This window comes from Coregonus lavaretus (genome assembly GCF_964263955.1).
Source record: "Coregonus lavaretus genome assembly, chromosome: 5".
In the NCBI taxonomy this organism is placed as follows: domain Eukaryota; kingdom Metazoa; phylum Chordata; class Actinopteri; order Salmoniformes; family Salmonidae; genus Coregonus; species Coregonus lavaretus.
This window is the reverse complement of record NC_139992.1, coordinates 46736484-46746483: the sequence shown is the minus strand read 5'-3', so window position 1 is coordinate 46746483 and position 10000 is coordinate 46736484. Positions and strand designations below refer to the sequence as shown.

Genomic DNA, 10000 nt, shown 5'->3' with positions numbered 1-10000 from the left:
ATTATTCTCAGTGTAGTCTATGAGGGAACATTGAGTCTCTGGTGCAAGTCAGCAGCTATGCACAATACACCCACAATCACAACTCCCATAATCAAAAGAGATTGCTGTGACCAAAAATCCTGTTGAGTCGCCGAACAGTTTTGGCTATACTAGAACTGTGACTGTGCTACAAGATTGATACACTGACTCTCCACCGTGGAATGAAACTGACCAAATATTCTCAAGGTTTTTTCAAAATACATTTTCTCTAAACAAATCAACATAATACGAGTTCTGTCAGTCCATAGAGAAAAACCCCAGACATGCATGCACATACCGGTAGACACACACGCACGCTCAATTTCATTCCATTTATAATACATTGGGGTGTTATCCTGTCTAAAGGTGGGGGGATGGGGGGTGACAACATCTGATACAATCTTGTTTATTTTTCTATCTCGGGCGCGGCGACTCGTTGAGCTTATTAAAAACTACAGCGCAATATCAGACGTGTCAGTCATCCTTTAGATGAAAGGGGCCTGCCTGGCTGCTTTATGAATTATGATTTGCTTTGTGCTGCTGCAGCCTGGCGCTAGGCTAATGGCGCTAGGCTAATGGCGCTAGGCTAATGGCGCTAGGCTAATAGCGCTAGGCTTATGGCGCTAGGCTAATGCTACACTAACATGCTACTTGATGTAAACATGACTTCTAAGTGAGAAAGACTTCTGCTAATGTAGCAGGAATTCCTTGGTCTTATCTGGTCTTATCTGAGGCTTGTGTTAGCGCCACGAGCTAGTGCCTAGGCTAGAAACATTAAAAAGCCATAACCTAGCCTGCAACAAAGTTATAGCGTTACATGCTAAATGCAATTCATATCTCCCATATAAAGTGCTAGCGTCACGCTAACATGTGTAAACAGGTCTTTCATAGCAGCACCAGTCACCTTAGGGGGGAGAAGAAAGATTAAAGTAGACCCTTGATGTTGTGTAGGCTACATTCCTTCATGTGTGATAGCCCTGAGAATCTATCTAGACTACCTAGACCGAGAGGGGAACCACAGGGACTGTGAGGAGATATTGAATTCACACTTTCATTCTTGCTCTTTGTATGAGGGGATATCGCCACGGCAACCAGTTTATCCCCCACTGGCAGTGCATAACCCATTTTGTCATCGAGTCCCTTGACAACTGTTTCTGGGAAACAGGATGCAATTGTGATGTAAGGAATAAGAGTTAGCTTTTTGGGGGGAATGATGTAAAAGAGACACAAATATACACTACCAGTGAAAAGTTTGGACAAACCTACTCATTCAAGGGTTTTTCTTTATTTTTACTATTTTCTACATTGTAGAATAATAGTGAAGACATCAAAACTATGAAATAACACAAATGGAATCATGTAGTAACCAAAAAAGTGTTAAACAAATTAAAATTGATTCTTTAAAGTAGCCACCCTTTGCCTTGATGACAGCTTTGCACACTCTTGGCATTCTCTCAACCAGCTATGATGAAACTGGCTCTCATGAGGACCAGAGTTACCTCTGCTGCAGAGGATAAGTTCATTAGAGTTACCAGCCTCAGAAATTGTAGGCCAAATAAATGCTTTACAGAGTTCAAGTCACAGACACATCTCAACATCAACTGTTCAGAGGACACTGCGTGAATCAGACCTTCATGGTCGAATTGCTGCAAAGAAACCACTACTAAAGGACACCAATAAGAAGAAGAGACTTGCTTGGGCCAAGAAACACGAGCAATGGACATTAGACCGGTAGAAATCTATCCTTTGGTCTGATGAGTCCAAATTGGAGATTTGTGATTCCAACCGCCGTGTCTTTGTGAGACGCAAAGTAGGTGAACGGATTATCTCTGCATGTGTGTTTTCCACCGTGAAGCATGGAGGAGGAGGTGTGATGGTGCTTTGCTGGTGACACTGTCTGTAATTTATTTAGAATTCAAGGCACACTTAACCAGCATGGCTACCACAGCATTCTGCAGCGATACGTCATCCCATCTGGTTTGCGCTTAGTGGGACTATAATTTGTTTTTCAACAGGACAATGACCCAACACACCTCCAGGCTGTGTAAGGGCTATTTGACCAAGAAGGAGAGTGATGGTGCTGCATCAGATGACCTGGCCTCCACAATCACCTGACCTCAACCCAATTGAGATGGTTTGAGATTATTTGGACCGCAGAGTGAAGGAAAAGCAGCTAACAAGTACTCAGCATATGTGGGAACTCCTTCAAGGCTGTTGGAAAAGCATTCCAGGTGAAGCTGGTTGAGAGAATGCCAAGAGTGTGCAAAGCTGTCATCAAGGCAATGGGTGGCTATTTGAAGAATCTCAAATATAAAATATATTTTGATTCGTTTAACACTTTTTTGGTTACTACATGATTCCATATGTGTTATTTCATAGTTATGATGTCTTCACTATTATTGTACAATGTAGAAAGTAACGAAAAACCCTTGAATGAGTATGTGTGTCCAAATGTTTGACTGGTACTGTACATTGCCACACCAGACACACAATCGCTCTCTTTCACACACAAATACATCCTGTAGCTAAGCAAATAAAAATACAAATAAAATACACATAATCCATAAAAATTAAGTAATTAAGAAATATCAGCATGAGCAATGTCAGAGACCGGAATATATATATATATATATATATATATATATATATATATATATATATATATATATATATATATAAAGGTGTGTTTTGTATGTAAACATTATTAAAGTGACCAGTGTTCAATGACTAGAATACAGTATGTACATTACAGTTCCTTCAGAAAGTATTCATACCCCTTGACTAATTCCGATTTTGTTGCGTTACAGCCTGAATTCAAAATGTATTAAATAAATAAAAATCTCACCCATCTAATTTTTGCAAATTTATTGAAAATGAAATACAGAAATATCTCATTTACACCTTGAGTCAATACTTTGTAAAGCACCTTTGGCAGCGATTACAGCTGTGAGTCTTTCTGGGTAAGTCTCTAAGAGCTTTCCACACCTGGATTGTGCAACATTTGCCCAATATTCTTTTCAAAATTCTTCAAGCTCTGTCAAATTGGTTGCTGATCATTGCTAGACAACCATTTTCAGGTCTTACCATAGATTTTCAGCAGATTTAAGTCAACATTTGTAACTCGGCCAACATTCACTGTCTTTTTGGTAAGCAACTCTAGTGTAGATTTGGCCTTGGTGAATTCATCTCCCAGTGTCTGGTGGAAAGCAGTCTGAACCAGGTTTTCCTCTAGGAATTTGCCTGTGCTTAGCTCCGTTTATATTCTATCCGGAAAATGTCCCCGTCCTTAACGATTACAAGCATGAAGCAGCCACAACTATGCTTGAAAATATGGAGAGTGGTACTCAGTAATGTGTTTTATTGGATTTGCCCCAAACATAACTCTTTGTATTCTGGACAAAAAGTGAATTGCTTTGCCACATTTCTTGCAGTATTACTTTAGTGCCTTGTTGTAAACAGGATGCATGTTTTGGATTTGTTTTATTCTGTACAGGCTTCCTTCTTTTCACTCTGTCAATTAGGTTAGTATTGTGGAGTAACTACAATATTGTTGATCCATCCTCAGTTTTCTCCTATCACAGCCATTAAACTCTGTAACTGTCTTAAAGTCACCATTGGCTTCATGGTGAAGTCCCTGAGCATTTTCCTTCCTCTCAAGCAACTGAGTTAGGAAGGACGGCTGTATCTTTGTAGTGACTGGATGTATTGATACACCATCCAAAGTGTAATTAATAACTTCACCATACTCAAAGGGATATTCAATGTCTGCTTCATAATTTTTTTACCCATCTACCAATAGGTGCCCTTCTTTGCGAGGCATTGGAAAACCTCTTTGCGAGGCATTGGAAAAATTGTATGTGTGGGGTACAGAGCTGAGGCAGACATTCACAAATCATGCTAAACACTATTATTGTACACAGAGTGAGTCCATGCAACTTATTATGTGACTTGTTAAGCACATTTTTACTCCTGAACTTATTTAGGCTTGCCATAAAAAAGGGGTTGAATACTTATTGACTCATTACATTTCAGCTTTTCATTTTTAATTAATTTGTAAAACATTTAGAAAACATAATTCCACTTTGACCAAAAAAAATCTAAATTCAATAAATTTCGATTCAGGCTGTAACACAGAAAAATGTGGGGGAAATCAGGGGGTGTAAATACTTTCTGAAGACACTGTACATGCCTATGGGAATGTGTGTGTGTGTGCTCTGCAACTAATATGTGTGGGTTCTGTGCAGTGCCTGGGAGGCTTAGCATAACACCTCGGTGGCTGTGTTCCCATTGGTGGTTTAAAGGTTATCTCTTAATGACACTGCTGGGCCTGGCCAATGTTCATTAAGCATTCAATTAAACCATCCACTGACAGTGCCTCAGGGAGAGATAGAGAGCTACACGTACAACAACATCATACAGGAATGTCGGGCTGTCACTGACGCACTGCTATTCTATTCTGTTCTATTCTCTGTGCGTTTGTTTTAGCCTTTTCTACCTTAACCTGCCCTGTCCAGCCATACATCGTTTTGTTCTATACTATTGTGTTCTATACATATCTACTCAAATATATTTGAGTTAGTGCAGTTCGACGACTGTTGTTTTTCTCTTCAAGATCTTTGCCATACGTTGGTTAGCATAGAAAACCTACAGCTTTGCCTGTTGGTTTGAGATGCATGAAGGGGTTGGAATGTCCTCTGTGAAAAAGTTATGTTCCTCTCTATTCTACTTAACAACACTCTTTTCTGTTCTACTGTCAGAGGCTATAGACATGACTCACCATAACCTGGAGCCAGTCAGTACATAAAGACACCTCTAAGAAGGCCAGAGGAAGATTACAGAGAGACAGAAGAGAGAGACTGACAGAGGAGTCCTCTTTTGTTTCTCAATACATGTGGGAGAGAAAGATAGAGGGAAGAAGACGAAAGCTACTGGGCAAAAACTGGTTGACTCAACGTTGTTTCCACGTCATTTCAACAAATACAATTCAATGTGATGACGTTGAATCAACGTGGAACATTTATTGGATTTGCAAAAAGTCATCAACATAAGGGAATTTCGTATTTTTTTTCACCCAACTTTTAACCTAAATCCAATGATATGGTGAATTTGTCTTGTTGATTTCACGTGTAATTCACGTTAGTTGATAACTCAACCAAATGTACATCTAAATTAGACGCTGAAATGACGGGCATATAGGTAGGTCAGTTAGTAATCAGTCTAGGAATGGTTGAATCCATACATCAGCCCCAAATACACACACATGATATAGACCAATCAGAGCCCTGCTTACTGTAATTACAAAGCAGAAAACAGTGCAGAAAGTGCAGCTTGACAAAACAAACGTTTCTTCAGAGAAAAGGGTCCGGATGTCTTTAATAAAATATAACTCTTAATTAGAATCTCAGTGGGAGATAGCAGCACTGCTTTAGTGGTAGCTGGGGGGCTCTCTCATTCTTGGCACACACACACACACACACACACACACACACACACACACACACACACACACACACACACACACACAGTAGAAAATGTGTGCAAAGTCAAGGTTAGGATTCAGATGAGTCGGTTCAATGAAAACACAAAGGAGCGCCTGGTTTTCGGTCAATTACAACATCCTTAAAAAGGTACACTCCACACGATGACATCAACATCCACAGAATTCACACCCATCTTCCTCGTCAGTCTTTGTCAGATTTTCATTCTGCTGATGTTATTTTCTGTTGTGTGTGATGATGTCATCTTGTAAAGTGTACCTTTAATTGACTGCCTCATTCAAAGGAGACCACTTAGGGGGTAGGTAAAATGTGTGATTTTCAACACCTAGCCACACAGCAGCCAGGGGTAGAGTGCGGTGACAATTGGAGGGGCAGTCATGTAATTAAATATAAGTGAGGACAATCAAAGTCCCATAAAACACTGGTCTATTCTGGTCTGTTCAGAACATGATGTACTGGCCTAGATCGAAGAGTCACTCACCTACATGCGCGAACACACATACTCATATGTACACATACACACACTCGTATGTACAAACTCATACATGCACAGAAGCTAAAAGCCACAAGGGACCAAAGGGATTGATGGTGTCCAGGATTAATGGCAGTCTTGGGAGTCCCTGCTGATTGCAGACTGGATGATAGACTGCTGCAAGCAGAATGACCCTGTGAGTTATTATATTCATTTATCCTGTTTCACTTCATGTACAAGTGGGTAACCTGTACGAGTGCAAGGTGTGAAATGGAAATGTGTTTTTTGCATATCCCAACTCCCCCTGAGACACCCTCAGGGAGTGGGGCCACGGCCATGTGTGTCTGTGCTTATGTGTGTTGTTCCTGAATTTGTGTGCGTGTCTGTGTTTGTTTGTGTGTGTGTGTGTGTGTGTGTGTGTGGGGGGGGGGGGGGGGGGGGGGGGGGGGTACTGAATTTGCTCACAGATTTGTAAAAGTGCATTCTCTTTGAATCAATCAAGCCCACTGAGACAAAGACGTCCATTAGACAAGGAGGGGGTAGGGCTTGTTTCTGGACGGGGCCATTGGCTTTCACTTATTCAATGATGTCTGACTACCTCAAGGAAGGGCGTAAGAAAGGAAGGAAGGAATCTTTAGGAAAGAAGGAGGGGCATTTTTAGGTCTTCTAAAATAAGACAGCAATCAACCACATCACTGTAGACTTCATATTTACATTACAGCACTTCCTGTATACACAATTGATTTACATCCTGTTTACCTGACATTGTGGTGAAAAAAATGAAGTGAATGAAGTTTAAGATCACTGCTGTACAGTATGTTACTGTTGTCCTTCTGTCAAAAGAAAACAAATCCAGGCTTACACACACACACACGCACACACACAAACACTCTAAGGCTGCTGCAGTCACCTGCTGTTGGAGTGGTACTGCAGTGTCGACATGCCAGAGGGAACATCTCTGCCTGCCATAGCAAAACTAGAAAAACGTTACATAAAGGTTCTTCTGAAACATCCACGCTACCACCTACAGAAGCTAATGCTACTCCCGCTATAAAAAGCCAGCTATCTGCCGCCCACCCACGCAGGTGGCTTACACCTACCCTGTAGCAGAGGGGACGTTGTGTAAATGTTTGGTCAGTGTTGATCCAGCGTTGAGCCGCTGTTTGGCTAGCTCAGGAGAGCTTTTGAAAAATGAGAGAGGGATGGAGGCAGGAAGGTAGGAAGGAAGGAGACCTTTTATGGTTCGGCGGAAAAATGTATTTACTTCTATCTCACTCTGGATTTCTCTCTCCTCCTCTCCCTCCCTCTTCTGCTGTAGTTTGTCTCTCTCTTTTTTTTTTCTCTCTCCTCATACTCCCTCTCTCCTCTTCGATAACGCCCCCCCATCCCGATCTCTCTCCCTCTTTCTCTCCCCCACTCTCCGTTTCTATCCCAATCTCTCTCTCTCTTGCTCCCCCCGATCTCTCTCCATCTCTCGCTCTCCACTTGATGTATCCAGCGGTAAATGTAGAAGCCTCGTGTGCTGGCTGTTGCCACGGCAACAACACAATGGACCTTATAAAGCTAATAAGTAGAGAGCAGGAGGGGAGAGGAGGAAAATGTTAAAAACAGCGCATTAAAAAAACATGAAAATGTGCGCAGACCTATTCCTGGAGTTGGACCTGGGGGCTGTTTGCGGATAGAGGGATGCTGGCGAAAGAGAGGAAGAGAGAGAGATGCAGAGAGAGAGAGTTGTTTCTCTGGTGGCGTTGTGATGTATCAGATTTGATGTGCCAGCCATGTTTGCTGGTGTCTGTTTTTCTCAGAATGACCTTCTTGATCCAAACCAGTCAGGTTTCAAGACTGGTCATTCAACTGAGACTGCTCTTCTCTGTGTCACGGAGGCTCTCCGCACTGCTAAAGCTAACTCTCTCTCCTCTGCTCTTGTCCTTCTAGACCTGTCTGCTGCCTTTGATACTGTGAACCATCAGATCCTCCTCTCCACCCTCTCCGAGCTGGGCAATCTACGGCGCGGCTCACTCTTGGATTGCGTCCTACCTGACCGGTCGCTCCTACCAAGTGGCGTGGCGAGAAGCTGTCTCCGCACCACGTGCTCTCACCACTGGTGTCCCCCAGGGCTCAGTTCTAGGCCCTCTCCTATTCTCGCTATACACCAAGTCACTTGGCTCTGTCATATCCTCACATGGCCTCTCCTATCATTGCTACGCTGACGATACACAACTAATCTTCTCCTTTCCCCCTTCTGATAACCAGGTGGCGAATCGCATCTCTGCATGTCTGGTAGACATATCAGTATGGATGACGGATCACCACCTCAAGCTGAACCTTGGCAAGACGGAGCTGCTCTTCCTCCCGGGGAAGGACTGCCCGTTCCATGATCTCGCCATCACGGTTGACAACTCCGTTGTGTCCTCCTCCCAGAGTGCGAAGAGCCTTGGCGTGACCCTGGACAACACCCTGTCGTTCTCCGCTAACATCAAGGCGGTGACCCGATCCTGTAGGTTCATGCTCTACAACATTCGGAGAGTACGACCCTGCCTTACACAGGAAGCGGCACAGGTCCTAATCCAGGCACTTGTCATCTCCCGTCTGGATTACTGCAACTCGCTGTTGGCTGGGCTCCCTGCCTGTGCCATTAAACCCCTACAACTCATCCAGAATGCCGCAGCCCGTCTAGTGTTCAACCTTCCCAAGTTCTCTCACGTCACCCCGCTCCTCCGCACACTCCACTGGCTTCCAGTTGAAGCTCGCATCTGTTACAAGACCATGGTGCTTGCCTATGGAGCTGTGAGGGGAACGGCACCTCCGTACCTTCAGGCTCTGATCAGTCCCTACACCCAAACGAGGGCATTGCGTTCATCCACCTCTGGCCTGCTGGCTCCCCTTCCTCTGCGGAAGCATAGTTCCCGCTCAGCCCAGTCAAAACTGTTCGCTGCTCTGGCACCCCAATGGTAGAACAAGCTCCCTCACGACGCCAGGACAGCGGAGTCACTCACCACCTTCCGGAGACGTTTGAAACCCCACCTCTTTAAGGAATACCTGGGATAGGATAAAGTAATCCTTCTACCCCCCCCCCACAAAAAAAATATTTGTAAAGTGGTTATCCCACTGGCTATAAGGTGAATGCACCAATTTGTAAGTCGCTCTGGATAAATGACATAAATGTAAATGTAAAAAATGTAGTGGAAGTGGAGTGTGTGTGTGCGTGTGTGTGTGTGCGTGCATGCTGCGGTGTGTGTGTGTGTGTGTGTGCAAGTGTATGTGACTGCATCAGTGGTTATAAAAGGTTGCTTATATTTGTCCTGCTTAAAGCTGCAATATGTATCTTTTTGGGCAACCCGACCAAATTTACATAGAAATGGTAGTTATAAATCTGTCATTCTCATTGAAAGCAAGTCTAAAAAGCGGTTGATATGTTCTATTTCTATGCTTCCCATGCATAAGTTTTAATTTTGCGTCTTTTACTTTCGGTTTTGTAAATCAGCTTCAAACAAACTGAAAATACAATATTTTTGGTTATTGAAAATATATTTCACAGTGGTTTATATGATACAATGATTCTCTACACCCTCTGAGAATTGCTTGTTTTGTCACATAAATGGAAATTAGGTGAACTCTTAGAATGTTTGCAACCAGGAAATGGCGGAGTGATTTCTGTATATTGCACCTTTAACTGCATGTACAATTGGGTAACCTGTACGAGTGTGGGGTGTGAAATGGAAATGTGTTTTTTGCTTATCCCAACTTCCCCTGAGACACCCTCGGAGAATGGGGTCACAGCCTTTTGCTTATCCCAACTTCCCCTGAGACACCCTCGGAGAATGGGGTCACAGCCTTTTGCTTATCCCAACTTCCCCTGAGACACCCTCGGAGAATGGGGTCACAGCCAGGGATGTACAGCTAGCCTCTGATCTGCTTCTTCATAAATAACCAAATGTAAACAGAGAGACATGATACACACACATGCCTGAAAATCATCTCTGCTTCACATACAAAATGATAAACACATACA

At 43.1% G+C, this 10000-nt stretch overlaps 1 protein-coding gene across 1 annotated transcript in view; it reads right to left on the bottom strand.

Moving 5' to 3' along the window:
* Positions 1-10000, bottom strand: part of LOC311129285 (ankyrin repeat and sterile alpha motif domain-containing protein 1B-like) — a gene marked incomplete at both ends in the record, with an annotated part of 149202 nt that overhangs the window by 18123 nt on the left and 121079 nt on the right. The window lies entirely within an intron of this gene.